Here is a 17,374-nt window from a genome sequence, read left to right on the forward strand (position 1 = left end):
CCCAAGAGTCATTTTATCTTTTACCTCAAAGCTAGAAAGCTTATTTCCAAGGGGTGTATTTACTATTTGGTTAGAGTCAGAGACACTAAGTCTGAGACTTCAACTCTCCAGTCTGTTAACGTCGTCAATGAGATTTCTAATATCTTTTCGGATAGAGAGATAGAGTTTGGGATTAATATTTTTCTCGATACTCAGCCTATTTCTATTCCTCCTTACCATATGGCCCCTACAGAACTTAGGGAGTTGAAAGAGCAACTCAAAGATCTACTAGATAAGGGTTTCATAATGCCCAGTGTTTCTCCTTGGGGTGCTCCTGTGTTGTCTGTGAGAAATAGAAATGGATATTTACATGTGTGCATTGATTACCACCAACTAAATAAAGTCACAGTAAAAAATAAGTACCTCCCGTCGAGAATAAATGATTTTTTTGACCAATTGCAAGATGCAAGTTATTTCTAAAAGATAGACCTTCGTTCCAGCTATCATCAACTCAAAGTTAGGGAGTGTGACATTCTGAAAACTATTTTTCAAACTCGTTATGGCCATTTTGAGTTTCTTTTTATGTCTTTCGGGTTAACTAATGCCCCAACAGCTTTCATGGACCACATGAATCGAGTGTTCAGACCATATGAGGATATGTTTGTCATAGTGTTCATTGATGATATACTGGTGTACTCCCATAGTGAGGATGAATATTTTGATCATCTCCGAACTATCTTGCAAACCATTAGAAAATAAGTTATTTACCAAGTTTAGTAAGTGTGAGTTTTGGCTAAGGTCAGTTGCTTTTCTGGGTTATATCATTTCTTTCATGGGTATTAGAGTTGATCCCCAAAAGACCGAAGATGTTAAAAATTGACCTAGACCTATTTCTCTGATTGATATCCAAAGTTTCTTGGGTTTAGATGGCTATTACCGCTGTTTTGTTGAGGGTTTATCCTCTATGGTATCTCCTATGACTCGGTTGATCCAAAAGAAAGTGAGGTTTTTATGGTCCGAATCTTGTGAAAAGAGTTTTTGGGAGTTGAATACTCGACTCACTTTAGCCCCTATTTTGACTTTGCCTGATGGTGTTGATGGTTTTGTGGTGTACTGTGATGCTTCGAGATTTTGGTTGAGTTGTGTATTGATGCAGAAGGGTAAGGTGATATCTTATACTTCTAGGCAGTTGAAACCCCATGAGAAAAATTACCCCACCCATGACCTTGAGTTGGCTGCTGTTGTGTTTGCTTTGAAAATCTGGAGACACTATTTGTATGGTGTCCATGTTGATGTTTTCACTGATCATAAGAGTCTGCAGTATGTGTTTACCCAGAGAGAATTGAATATTAGGTAGAGATGATGGTTAGAATTATTAAAGGAATATGATATGAGTGTGTTGTACCATCTGGGCAAGGCCAATGTTGTTGCGGATTCCCTAAGTAGAGTGTCCATGGGTAGTTTTTTGCATGTGGTAGAAGGTAAGAAAGAGTTGGCTCGTGATGTACATCGTTTGGTTAGATTGGGGGTTCGGTTGTTTGACTCTGCTGAAGGTAGTATAGGGGTTCAGAGTAGTTCTGAATTCTCGTTGGTTTCAGAAGTGAAGGAAAAGCAATACTTAGATGCTAGTTTGGTCAGACTAAAGGAGTCAGTCAAGGACTAAAAAGTAGAGGTTTTCTCCCAAGGGGGAGATGGTGTGTTGAGATTGCAGGGTAGATTATGTATCCTGAATGTTAATGATTTGAGATAGAGGATTATCGCTGAAGTGCACGGGGCGCGATATTCTATTCATCTTGGTGCCACCAAGATGTACTGAGACTTGCGGGAAATCTATTTGTGGAGTGGCATGAAGAAAGTTAAAGCAACATTTGTAGCTAAGTGTGCAACATGCCAATAGGTCAAGGTCGAACACCAAAGACCTGGTGGTATCATGCAAGAGTATAATATTCCCACTTGGAAGTGGGAAGAGATAAATATGGACTTCGTGATTGGTTTACCTCCTTCCCAACGCCATCATGATTCTATTTGGGTTGTGGTTGATAGGTTAACTAAGTATGCTCATTTATTGCCTGTTCATACTTCATATACTGTTGAGGATTACACTAGATTGTATATCCGAGAACTATTCAGACTGCATAGAGTTCCCTTGTCTATCATTTCGGCTAGGTGTACTCAGTTCACTTTGCAATTTTGGAAAGCTTTTTTGAAGGGTCTTGGTACCCAAGTACTTTTGAGTTCTGCTTTTCACCCGCAGACTGATGGTCAAGCTGAGCAGACTATCCAGAACTTAGAGGATACGTTGAGAGCTTGTGCACTTGACTTTAAGGAAAGTTGGGATGATCACTTACCGTTGATAGAGTTTTCTTACAATAATAGTTTCCACTCTAGTATTGGAATGGATCCGTTTGAAGCCTTATATAGGAGAAAGTATAGATTACCTATAGGTTGGTTCGAGGTGGGTGAAGCGGTTGGGAGTGGTCCTGATTCGGTATTTGAGACTATGGAAAAAGTTAAGTTGATTAGGGAACGGTTGAAAACTGCACAGAGTCATCAGAAGTCATATACGGATATTAGAAGGAGAGACCTTGAGTTTGAAGTTAGTGACCTAGTGTATGTAAAAATTTCACCCATGATGGGGGTGAAGAGATTCGAAAAGAAGGGGAAGCTTAGTCCTTGTTATGTTGGTCCTTACAAAATTCCTAGCCATGTTGGTAAGGTAGCTTATGAGGTCAAGTTGCCTTCCGAGTTATCCGCAGTTCATCCAATATTCCATTCTTAGAAAGCATATTAGCGATGCTGTGGTTGTGGATTCCTCTGTGAATGCTGACATTCAAGAAAATCTTTCTTTTGATAAGATTCCTGTTGAGATTCTTAATTTCAGTGTCCGAAGACTAAGGAACAATGAAGTTCCCTTGGTCAAGGTGTTGTGGCGAAACCAATCTGTTGGGCGTGTAACTTGGGAAGCTGAGGTAAATATGTGATCCAAGTACCCGAACCTATTTGCTGCGAACTCCGACCAAGCCAAAGGTACCGTTCTTTCCTAAATCATGCACTTTTGATAAAAGTTGCAGAAGTTTAGCTATTATTTACTATGTGTTCAGCTATAGTTTCTTAAATTTATGCATTCTATGTTGCATTCGGAGTGAGAAACGATGTGGTAATGAGTCTAACGAAGGGTTTCAGCTGTATTCTCTATTCACTATCTAATCTTGGCATGTCTAGAATCATTCGAGGACGAATGTTTCCAGGGGGGATGATGTAATACCCCAGGAAATTTTTCATTGAAATTTTGTGCATAAACGTGTTGAGTTCTCTCTTCTAGAATGAATTATAAATTTTTTGTATGGAATGTCTTAGATTATGACCCACCATTACGTAGAGTATCGAATAAACTTTCAAACTATATGTGGATCATCTAAAATGGACACCTGAGCGACGAGTTATGAACATTTCGATCGAACCGTGAATAGTAGTGAACAGTAAAACGTGCAGGGAAAAAGTACTAAGGCCTGGCGTATTTTTGCTCCAACTTTAAACGATCATAACTCCTTGTACATAATGATCTGGGTGATCTACTATATAACAATGAAAAGCTCTGTGAGACCTCTTTCCAATGAAATTGGTTTCATCCAATTTGTCAATCGAAGCAAAAAGTTATGGTCGATCTACTTCAGCCTATCAAAAGCAAATTTTTGGGTCAACTTCAAACGTTCATAACACCCCGTACACAATGATCTAGGTGAGATACTATATATTAATGGAAATATATGAGAGTCCTATTTCTAATGAAATTGGTTTCATCAAATTTAGATATCAGGGTAAAACGTTATGGTTGATCTACTTTAGACTATCAAAACAGTCCACCAAAGGACAGATTGGAGACTTATTTGATCTTTAGGGGCGTTTTTCTCATTCCCCCTCACCCAAAATCTGTCCAAACCCTATATTAAAGCCTATTAGAAGAATTATATGTTATATTTTATCAAATTCCCTCAAAAAGAAAACCCTAAGCTCCTACATCCAACTTCAAGAACCTCCAAAGTTCACCATTAATTCTGCAAATTTATTCAAGATTCCAAGTTCGTAGTTCAAGAACTTCAAGAAACTCCAAAGTTCACCATTAATTCTGCAAATTTATTCAAGATTCAAAGTTCCTTGTTCAAGAACTCCAAGAACCATCATTCAAAGGCACAATTAACATCTCAAAAATGAGTATCGATCTAAAGTTCATCATTCAAGGTATGTGGGGTTTTTCAACAAGAACTCTCTTCGTTCTTGTGCCCAAAAGTAATTTTCTTTACAGAGGCATAATTTTTATTTAATTTTTACAAATTTCAAGCATGAACCCATATCTTATGATGACTATTATGAAATCTTGATGTTTATGATTTTGAAAGATGAATTTACATGTGTGGAGATATAAAGCATGAATCTTGAATGATATTTATCATGATTTTGATATTTGGGTCGTGAATCCCCATTGAAAATTGTATTTTCTTGAGAAAGTGTGTGTTATAAGCACGTTGATGTTGAATATTTGAGATATTTTGAATGATTTGACCTTTTGGTCTTAATGGAGTTGTTTTGAACTCGAGCGTGAAAGAAATCCACAACGTAGTTGATTTTGATAGATGGGAAGTATGATGGCTCATGATGTATATTTATATATTACTAAAATTGTTTTGTTGTGGATTGTCTTTGAAATGATCTAGGCTATGTTCGGGAGAAATCTTTAGCACCAAGTGGGAGGTATAAAGCGACCTTACTTTCCTAGAACTACGTGTCCCTGTAGGAGTGAGCCTACGGCTAATTTATATAGTGTTCACTAGTTTGTGTGGATTTGATATTGATATTCCTACTCCGATGGCAAAGATAGGACGGCTCTCCCCAATGTGGGTTGTACGTTGGACACCATGTAGCTCATATGGTTTATGTCAGTTATAGGATCTCCCAGTGTGTGTGTGTTTCCTTGTGTCTATGGTGAATGGTGAAGTGATTTGAAAGTGGAACTGTAAAAGTTATTATTTCGAAAGATTTAAATGATATTTACATTATGAGAATTGATATTCTTGATGAACTGAAAGTGATTGACAAATTATATGATGACTCACATGTGTTATTGTACTTATTTCATCCTATCATGATTATGATGATTTTCTTCGGGCTATGTGAGTCTTTCATACATCCTGCATATTTCTTATAAATATTTATGATGATAATATTTATACAACTGCATACACCCCCATATACTCGGTTTCTTTCCATGGTACTGACTCACATCTTCAGATATAGTCTGCATTTTCTCGGAGTGTAGGTTCAGGTGCTCAGTTTCAGGTTCGACAGTGATTCTTTGGGCACACTGTTCTACATCCTCTGTCGCAGTGAGCCCTCATGTTCCGAGGATGTGATGTCTGATGTTGGTTTCACAGAATTGTTTACATTTGATAACTGAGTATGAGTTAGTTGGGGTATGTCTCAATGGCTCACTGGTTTTATTGATTTTCTTAGAGGCTTTTCAGACTATTATAGATGTCGGGAGTTGACTAATAAGTCGTATTTTGTTATCTTTCTGAAATTCTTTTATTCTTGGATGATGATTACTTTTTTGATATTTGAGGGTTATTTTTGGAAACCCCGTTGATTTGTGTTGTACTGAATGAAAATGGCTCAAAGGGTTAGCTTAGGGCTACTCGTAGCCTCAAGCACTGTGTGACGCTCCGGGACCTATTTTTTGGGGCGTTACATTACATATATATATACATAACCAGGCCAGAAAAAGTCTACGGGTTTAGCATACCTGTAAAAACTTTACCTGGGATGTAAAGATTTTCAATCCTAAACCACCCACGGGCTATATGGGTTCGGCTCCCCTTGCTAAAAGGGCCCTAGTGTATGTATCCATATGAAAAATATTAGTTTCTAGTTTTTCCCCCCTGGGACCTCCACCTTCCAAAACTTTGCTAAACACTCCACCATTATTGCCCAACTAAAACTATTCCAAAATAACCAACCAATCCATTAACCATTTATTAACCAAGGCAATTAATAGTGGTATCGTCATAAAAATAATAACTTGCAAGTAATATCCTTAGCTGAACCTTGGGGGATTCCATGTACCGTACATGATTTCTAATTAACCAAAAAACTTGGCCACCAAGGCCTTTCCAATCCATTTAAAAACTATGTAAACCATTCATATCATTTACGGTTCCATTACCAAGTTTAAACCATGCATAATTTCCATTGAAAAATCAATATATTAATGAAAACATTACAAAAGGCATTTTATCAAACACATTGGGATCATAATATAACCAACAAAAATTCCAATTCCCATTAAACCATTCCCATGCTATCAAATTATCGAAAACAACCATTAATGCATATAAAAGCTTAATTAAAACCATGTAAAATCATAACCAACCATTTAATATCAAAACCCCTAATTCATATTTGATAACCAAAATCATCTTAGCAATGAAGTCATGAAAACAATCATATATAATATGCTTTTATATAGAATTAATAGTGAGGGAAGATAACATGCCATAAACAAAGATGATGATGGAAATGAATCACCAAGACAAGCCCCAAATAATTTTACTAGTTAAAACCCTAGATTCCTTTGCCCCAAAGTTTTTGAGAGAATTATAGAGTGTTTTAGAAGAGTTTCTAAGTGTTACTGAAAGGAATAATAGGGTAAATAACCTTCCAAGTAGGTTAGAAGTCATGGGACCATATTAGGATGAGTGGGGAAATATCCAAAATACCTCTACTTAAGTTGTACGAATATCCCGACATGGGGATACGACTGACACTCACGAGTCGTACCCTTCCAATATGAGTGGTACCCTTCACTCGTATTCGAGCTTTAAACTTTTAATCCAGCATTTCCTAGCATACGACTTAGCTAACCAAGTGGTATCCAAAGTATACGATCAGTACCTTTGGAAAAAATTTAAACCCAAGGAATATTTAGATAATGTCCACCATACGAGTCTATGTCACGACTCTTACCCTAACTTATGGCTCATAATGATCCACTTGAACTTAGAACCAACCTAAGTAAACAAGTCTAAGATTAAGTTAAGGTACAAAATAATTAGTAACCACTAATACAACTCATACCCCTAAGTCATATACATTCCAGTAGACAAAATCCATCCCGCTAACCTACACTAGTCATCATATGGCTGGACCTTACCATCCATACCCCAAAATATGGCTCATATATATGTGTTATATATGGTCCAGATAAAATAATTTCAAGAAATTTTTTATGGTCCAGAAACTAGGGTGTTTCCATATGTTAGACTTTGATTTTATGGGGAAGAAGGTTTCCATTCATGTGTATGGTAATACCCCTTCCGTAGTGTTGAATGTTTTACTCATAGATTTAATAAGAGGATTTATCCTTGAGTCAAGGATAGTTACCTTTGAGCAAAAGGAATATTATAAACTAAGCTAGATCTTGAATTTTATCATGGTGATGAGTTTTAGGGAAGTGTCATGATAAATCTATTCTTATTCTAGTAAATTACTCATACATTAATTTAAGAGAGAATTCTATCAGTATCTTATGTATCCAGATTATGCCTATGCCTAAGGTCTGAGTTCTGAATGCAACTTATGTCCGTGCTGCTACTGCTGAACTAGAAGAAATAATGGTTCTTGTAAATCCAATCTTCTAAGCATTCAAGCTCTATGTCATGACGCTTATAATCTATAAACTCATGTCTCACTTTATGCTTAGTTTTAAGAAATGTACGTTCTTTATGTGACCAAATCTTTTTTTGTCATGTCTTAGCCTAATGTGATTCTATCTATGCAAACTTATGGCTATTATTAGTACTTAAAATAACAAGAAATAGTTTTAAGCAATAATCCTTTTCTTATTTCTTGAATACATAAATCTCTGTTTTACGTTATATGACCCATGATACATGCACTCATGTTTCTCATTATGTCCAGTTTGAAAAACTCATGCTATGTTATGTTTATGTCAGAATAACCCTATATTTATGATCTAGGTGGTTTTTATGAATTATTTCATGCCTATTCTATAGTATCTCATTTCATGGTTATCACCTTGAGTAGTACGACTGATAAGAGTCATTAATAAGAAGTAACCATCTCATTAATGATTCTTGTTCTCTAGTCCTTTAGTGATCATCCTCATGTTAGGCTGATAGTGGGTATAGAATTGTAGTGATGTTTTGTATGAGGGAGTGAATGCTCTTTATTATGAAATTTTAGGGTGACTACTTCGGCTAAGGGTATAGGTGAGGATGAAAGAGTAAGATAAACTTTTGTTTTGTGAAATAGTTAAGAATAGGAGATACATTGAAAGTCTATGTGATAGTTATTAAAGTTTCTAGTTTTCTATGTGGAGATGTGTAATTAAGACAGGCTTGAATGTTTTGATTGATAGTTACCCAAACCATTGTGTCATATGGGTAGTACTCCTTGACTAAGAGTTGAGGTTACTTGGTTATGGTGATAAGATGGAGTTTATTAGTGGAGCAGTGTAAATTATAGGGTCCCATAGCTTACGCTAGCACCTTTAACTCTGAGTTAAGATTTAACATGAAAGAAATATGCAGTTATACTCAGGCTCTTGTAGTTAAGTGTTTTATGGGGGAATTATAAGATCAAAATAGTGGCGTGTTATATTCGTATCTGAATATCATAGTGGGGAAGTTTATATAAGGGCTGTTAGACATAATATTTGAGGTGGATAATGCTTCTATTATATTCTTGTGCTCTACGAGAATCATAGTTACTATCTTGCATCAATCTTAATTAGCTGGATAATTCCTATAGAAAAAGAATTCATGCCTTACATTGTTATAATCATGTTCCATAGAACTAATGCCCAAAATCATGTTTATGTCATATCCTATTATCACATAATTCATGCTTACATGATATACTTGGTGATGTCATGAAGCTCATTTATCATTGTACCTATGTATGTTTTTCGGAGGGAGAATTCCTAATGTGAATTTACATCCTTTATTCTATAATTCTAGAGCTTCAATAATAGCTTAACAATTATTTAAATATGAATAATTCCAAGGGGGGGGGGGGGTAATATATACACCCCATATTTTTGGGAAAGAATTTGAACCATCATTCTTATGTGTACAGACCCGAGCCCAATGATTCTATTTCAATATGAGTGAAGTGAGCAATTCTATAGTGTGAAAACATCTTTGGAGATAATTTGACATCATAAATGTCTCCTTACTCAAAGAAGAGTTAGGAAGGAGATGATTTGACATCATAAATGTCTCCTTACTCAAAGAAGAGTTAGGAATGTTTCTATCAAATAAGTCTTAGTGAACGTTTCAATATGGATCAACTTCCAATGACCATTACTTCTTGAGTATAACTAAATAGGTGTCCTACTAAATACTAAATACTAAATGAAAGGTCTTCGAGTCTACTTTACAATAATTCTTGTTTCACCTTAACCAAATATTGGTGTAGAATGTTATGCTCATTTTACTTGGGAATGTCTATCTATCAAAAAGTGATGATTAGGATGATGAGCCGTCGGCTAAGTGATGACCAATCAGCTATGTGATTAGCCCTTAGCTCAAGTCGTCAGCCATAACTAGATAATGGAAAAATCCATCTTTGATGTGATAACTAGGTTGACGAGATGTCACGTAACTGACGGGCCATTAATGTCAACTAAAGAATTTGAATTATTTGAATTATTCAGTAATACAAATCAAAACACCGTTCTCTTCTCTTAAATTCCCTAAGTCAAGAAAACTAGGTTTTTCTCAAGGTTGGTCATCTAAATATTCAAGGGTTGCTTTCTCTTAGTAATTAATTATATTTCAGGCATGTTACTCTTCCCTAAATCTTATTTTATAAAAAGTATGTGCATATAATTGCACCCATGTAATTTTATTGATGATTTTAAATGTGGGTTGAGGGTTATTGAACATAACTAAATTCATAGCCTTTCCCATGGCTTTTATGAATATTTATGGTATGAATATACAGTTTGGAACATGTAGGCTGCATGGGCATGGTGAATAAACTAGGGGGTCATGGTTTACCCCTAAATTTGTGAATATTAATAATTGAATTGGTATAATCGTAACCCAATCTTGTGAAATTGGCTTTGAATATGAGTATATGAACAATGAACTATCATTTGAATTATTACATGTCATAAAACATTTATTGAAACATGAATTTATTTAAATTGAACCTTAGGGGTTGTGGATTTCGTGTATGAATAAATAATTGAACCTAGAGTGGTCATAAATTCACCCATGTGATAGGTAATTGATATGGCATAAAAATATTAGCTTGCAAGTAAAGTTGATATGATGATACCAATAAGGTTCCTTAATGAATGAATTGTTTCAATGAATAAGAATGTGTGAATAATTTTTTATTTAGGAATAAAGGGGTTTGTATAGCTGGGCCATTAAATTGGAGAAATCAAGGGAGAAATACTCGAAACCGTGTTTGATGGTGTTGGAGTATATTGGTCGGGTGGTTCGAGACCTCCTTGATTATGTCCGATTTGTTTAAGGTTTCCATTCCTATGACCGAGTGGTTAAAGTCCCCTATATTAAATGACCGGGTGTTCAAGTCACCTATGATATATGACAAAGTGGTTTGAGTCCCCTATAGTAAATATGCTTATATGATTGTTCTCTGATTCATGAGGCTACACATATTGGGGCCCTTTCAGTAAGGAGAGTTGAATCGATGTAGACTATGGGTGCCTTATAATGTCAGTTAAGCTACACAACCTAGGCAAATTTTTTAAAGTTCATGCTAAGCCTTATTCCTTATCCCAGCCTATGATATATATATATATATTAATTACATATATATATATATGTATGTATATATATATGATAATGTGAATTAGTTTAGAATTATTTTGAATTATTGATTGTGTAATTACTTTTATCCATTCCCTGATTTATATGCTATTACTCAACCAACTAAACATCTCTGGACAATGTATCCCATTATGATGCAGGACAGGGAGACACTTCATCTTTTCCTACACAGTGATTAGGTGATCATTGGATAGCTTATGAGTCAGATTGAAGTGGTGAGCTTCCATTCTCTGAAACAACCTCATTTCATAATTGTGGTTTTATTTGTGCCTCATACTATTTCATTATTTCTTTTGGTTATCATCGGGGGATATCTTGACATAAGTTGTCTTTTGGATTTATTGAGGCTTTATAGATTATTGTAGATTGGAATGTTGTTGAGTATTTAAAACCTAAATATGGTTTATTTCATATGTATGATCTTTTGGATTTAATTTTGATGTTATATAGGTGATGTTATTCTGATTGACTAGGCAAAGGTGGTGGTCTCTTGTCCTCAGTGGACTCGAGACACCCGTTATCGCCAGGTCCTGGTTTGGGTTGTGGCAGATCCACCATAAGTGTTGACATCTTCTTTTAGTATTCCTATTTTTAGGGTAAATCTATCATGTATTATACAATCACATATGGATTTATTGCCTCCCAGATACACTTATCCACTACTTTTTTGGGTACAATCATGTATTTAGATGATAAAAAAAGTTTAAGATGTTTATTCGCTTGTGTCTGCCCAACTTTAGTGAAGCTATTTATAAGTATGCCTATGAGAATTTTATTTATTTATAGGTAAATTTACATATTCTTTGATCCATTGGTCTTATGGTATTGCTTATTCTACCTATTAGTTGATGAATATGGTTGGGGATTAGTGGAGGTCATTTGCTTGTTTTAGACCTTTAGGTTCAATGGCTATGACTTGAACGTAATTCCTCTAGGCCTTTTTTAGAGATTTGTGGCTTATAGTTATAAAAATGAGATGTGTGATGAGTTTGAACATTTGGATCGGGACTTTATGACTATATATGAGCATGAGGCTTATTTTAATACTTTATCTAGATATTTAGCTGCTAGCATCTCCATTGAGTCTGAACGAATTTAAGAGGTTATGAATGTTTAGATCATACTTATCAGTTTGCTACAACTTAGATGATTGCTCAGGGGATTTTTCTAGATAGTATTTGAATAGTCATCAATTTGAAAGAGAGTAAGATGTCCAAAGATAACATGTAGAAGAGCTGTCTCACCAATTATAGGAGCCATCATCTTTTTACTCAGATAAATGGCCATCATTAAATTGTTTTTACCAGGGATCGTATAATAGGGAACTTTCATTCCCTGTAGAAATCCTCGAGAAACATTACTTTTACAAATAAATAAGAAAAAGGCTCAATATTTTCTATCCCAACCAATATATGGGATTTCCACATCAGTTTGGTCGTTCTATTATGACGTAATGCGTAGTCATCTGAGGGAAGAAATATGTATGGTATAGGGTCCCTTATTTTATCTACCTGAAAATCCTTTATCGATTTTGAGTCAGGAATAGAGTTGTGGCTTATTTGATGCTATATCACAATTCATTCTTGGGCATAGTTGTTCACGAAAGGTGGCATGTGACATCTATGAGCGATTGGAGTCTTACATCCAAGAGAGAGGTCATACCAATCCCATTCATCCTAGTCTGATCGGAGTAGATCTTCTTGAATCAATTGATCTATTATTGTATGCCCTACTTCATAGTCAATCTACACAGATCTGCCATACTTTCTTTGACTACTTCTAAGATATAGTGGAATTATTTTTTATGGTAAAAAGTGGGAAGTGAAAAGACAATGTAGTAGAAAAGGGCTACATGAATAAGAATACACATACTAAGACAGACGACCGAGAAAGAAAGGATCCTCATTTGAACACTGGTTGATCTTAGTTTAGCATGCTAGCCGTTGTTTCATTTCATATAGTTATAATGCTTTCTCTTTCTTAGTGATCAGCCCCTTATATAGTAAGGGCTACATTGGTTCGGCGACTTTCTCTCACACTTCTCATGGTTCGTATTTTTGGTCCTTTTTTATTTGTTGACCAGATCATCCATTTCATTCCTACTGAGATTTCATCCTCTTCTAAGAAGTTAGAATATATCTAAATTCATAAAATAGTGCCTCTTCATGTGGTACCCATATTTACTGTTTCAGATAGAGGCTAAGTGTTCACTTCTATCTTCTAGTAAACATATCAGAAGGATTTAAGTACTTAGATTGACCTTAGCATAGCTTTCCACCCCAGGCTATTGGTCAGTCATAAAAGACTATTTAGATTTTTAAGGATATGCTGCACACATGTTTCATGGATTTCAGGGGTCAATAGGACCAACACTTAGCTTTTGGCAAAGTTTACTTTTAATAATAGCTACCATTCGAGTAATGAGATAGCCTATTTTGAGGCATTGTTGGTCACTTATATTTTATTTGAGACATTAGAGGTTAGACTTTGTGGTATCAATATATTTTGTGAGTTTTTTGATAAGGTTTGGCTAATTCAAGATAGGCTTTGACCAGCTTAGAGTAGGCAAAAGAGTTGTACGGACCATAGTCTTTGTGCCTTAAATTTTGGGATTAGAGATAAACTCTTGCTTCATGTGTTACCCATGAAGGGCGTGATAAGTTTTAGAAAGAAGGGCAAGCTTAGGTCAAGGGACATTAGACAATTTGAGATTCTTTGGACTTTAGGGAAGGTTTCTTTTGAGTTGGGCTTACTTTTGGATTTTTTTCCATTCATCTAGTTTTTCATGTATTTTTCTCTAATTCTATAATATGGATGAGTCTTATTTACTATATTGGAATAAAGTCCAATTCGATAAAAGGTTGACCTTCGTTGATGAGCCAGTGTCCATTTTAGTTAGGGATGTGAGAAGATTGAATTCTAGAGATGTAGTAAAGATTCAATGGAGACACAATCTTTTTGAGGGGGTTACTTATGAGGTCAATTCTGACATGAATAATAGTTACCCTAAGTTGTTTACTATTTCAGGTATTTACTTACCTTTTAGTTTGAGGACGAACTAAAGTTTTTAGTGGTGGATGTTGTACTTATTTGCATTTGTAAATTTTCATTTTTATGTGTTTTAAAAAATTTCCCATATTAGTTGGTTCTACATATTTATTTGGGGATTTGGGAATAGTTTCCACGGTTCCCAGTGCAATATAGAATAATTTATATGAGTTTATAAATTTTAGAGGCTTAAGAAGCCATATAATTAAATTTGGTTAGCATTAAATGTTTTGAGTATCGAATGACAATTTATACTGCACTAGTAGATCCAAAATGTTAAATTTAGCTTAGTAGAAGGGTTGGTTCAGCTTTACTACCTTTATAGCTCATTCTAACACTTCAATTGGAAAATAGTAAAAAGAGGGTCTCAAGAGTCAATTCAGTGTAAACAATTTTTCTACCGAAACCCTATGTTGCCATTTAGTCTGGATTAGGAAATTAGCCTAGTAGCATACATGATTTAATTCTATCGGTTCTCAAACAAATATTGATTTTCCATTAAGATATTTTGGAAGTCATGTAAAATTAGCTGATTACTGATATCCAATGCATGAGATCACCTTTTTTGTGAATATGTGCCTCTTGCCTTGAATGTGGAGAAGGAATTGTTTCCTTATTACAAATGCGATGGTATGACTATGAACATGACAATAAATTTAATTTGTCGATTAGTTTTGACCCTCTTAAACACAAAGGATTAATCGTATTCGCAAGGTACTATTCAGTAAACAATATTAAAACCTGCTTTTATATTGTCCTTCCCATATTTGACATTAGCTTTGGGTTTGTGGTATTTTTTAGGATTTCATCATCATTTCATCTTGGAAAGCTCCAAAATACCTTCCTATTATTTTTCATTTATTATAGAATCAAAAATACCTTATATTATGATTTCCAAATGAAAAATTAAGGTTTTTATCAGTAAAGTTTAAGATGGGTTTTCTTTGATTTGGATCTTATATTTAACACGTTTTTGTATGGGTTTTCAACTATATACTCCTATAATCTTTGATAATGCATATTTTTCTTAATGAAAACTAGTTACCCCTTCTGTTTTAGAACTCTCTTTTCGAACCCATTTTGGATCCAACCTACTTATGGGCAATATGGGCATCGGTAGCTTTCTTTTAGCACGTAGATGTTATATGAAAATATTACAGTTTACTCTAAGTTTGTTTTTAAGGTAAAGGATCCTTGTTGAAGCACTTTCAGCTATAATTTCATCATTTCAAGGTAGGTTATGACTTAACTTCTTTCAGATTCTTGTTGGTAATTCATATATAAGTAACCATCCTATAGGTTGGGGAAATAACTATAGGGTTTATATTTCAAGATAATTTTATTATGGTGTGCTTTTATGAAGAATTATATTCTATTGTTTTCAACTTCTTATATCTGATATTGTGCATTACCTTTGTGGGAGCGTTATTTGACATCATTTGCCCTAATATGTGCATTTAAGTACCTTCATTTAAAGATATAATGCCTGTGTGGGGGGCTAGTTTTGCTAATATATGACTTATTTGAGCATTTTTTACCTTTATTATGATAGAAATACCTGAGTAATATATTGACATACTATTAATAAAGTCTTACATGTATGTTTATTCCAGTGGTGCCTAAATAAGTTGATAATCATTAATTGTCGACATATTGACTTATTTTCTGAGATCACTTACATATATATGTATTGGATGGATTTGGTATCATCATATTGAGTTTATCATGAAAATTGAATACTTCTTTCATACCAATACATTCATGAGATACAGGTTCCATTGAGAAATAGTATTTTTGAAAGAAAATGAGACACTTTTATGAAAACCCTCTCCGTGACACACGTTGGAGAGGCGAGTTTAGGGTATGATATGAGATATAGTATATTGGTTTATAAACCTTCATGAGTCCTACCTGTGGTCTGCGAGCATGGTGGGTGTATATAGAAAAGTCAGGTGATGGGTTTCACAATTCATTATATCCATATTGCATTGCATTGCATTGGCATCGACATCTTTCATAACTTCTTTAGTTTCCTTAACTTGTGCTTAATTTTTTTTCCTTAACTCTGAAGATGATCAAAAAGGTCATCAATCATAGGAACAAGGTACTGATTCTTCACTGTCACCTTATTAGGATGGTATAGTCTATACACATCTGAAGGGACCCATTTTTCTTTTGTACAAAAAGCACAAGAACACCCTACTAAGAAATACTAGGATGAATAAATCCTATAACAAGAAGATTTTTCAAGTTCTTCTTTAGCTCTTTTAATTCAGCCAGAGCCATTATATAAGGAGAAATGCAGATAGGATGAGTATGTAGTAGAAGATAAACCCCAAAATATATTTCCATGTCAAGAGAAATTTCGGGAAGATCATCAGGAAACACCTTTGGAAACTCATTAACCACAAGAATAGATTTCAATGAGGGAACCTTAGAATTTGAATCTTTAACCCAAACTAGGTTTTACATACACGCTTTAGAAATCAACATCTATTCTCTAAGAAAAGATATAAATATCTCTTTAGGTACTAAGAAACTCCCCTCCCATTCAAATACTGTCTCATTAAGAAATTAAAAACTAATAATTTTAGTCCTACAATACAGAGAAGCATAGCGCAAATGACGCCAATCCATCCTCAAGATAACTTTGACATCCACCATATCTAACTCAATCAAACGGCGATATCTGTCTATGAAAGATATATGTTATATAACCTCTATAGATTTTTCTATCAACAATGAAATAGTCCACCAGAGTAGACCGAAAAGGGGGAGAAAATACTTTTGGGACTAAAACTATTATGCATAACCACATAAGGAGTCGCATAAGAAAGGGTAGAACATAGATTAATTAAACAATAACTATTACAAGAAAAGAGTTGTAATATACCATTAACAACATATGAAGATGCCTTAGATTCTTGACGAGTAGCAAATCCATAGAGGCAATTCTAGATAGTATCCTACCATTAGAAGCGCTTTTTGGGATAGGAGTTAAAGTTATTGCAACCGAATATTTATTAGACCTAGTGGCAACCCTGGATAAAGGAAAATCTCACTATATATAACTTAGCTAAACTATAAATATAACATTGATTTCTCCCTTACTCAAAATACCCATAGTGAAGCTATCTAAAAAGACAACTAGGAGAATAAAGTGGGGTAGACTAAGCTCTACTAGCCTAAAACTAGGGACCATATGCCTTAGGAAAACTCCTAGCCTAAGAATGATGATAACCCAAATGCTTAGGATAAGGAGCACTAGGACACGAATAAGAATTGCCCTAGTTTTTCTTCTTGGTCCACTATCTACCATCTTTCCTACTATTCTATTGACCCCCACCCTACTCAAAAAATCTAAACCTCTTATCCTACCTCTCTCCAATCTCTATATGTTTTTTATTTTTATTCTCTACCCTTTGTATAAATTTCATAAGTTTGGAGATGTCCATATAACTTTTCAA

Source organism: Capsicum annuum, chromosome 11, assembly GCF_002878395.1.
Source record: "Capsicum annuum cultivar UCD-10X-F1 chromosome 11, UCD10Xv1.1, whole genome shotgun sequence".
In the NCBI taxonomy this organism is placed as follows: Eukaryota; Viridiplantae; Streptophyta; class Magnoliopsida; order Solanales; family Solanaceae; genus Capsicum; species Capsicum annuum.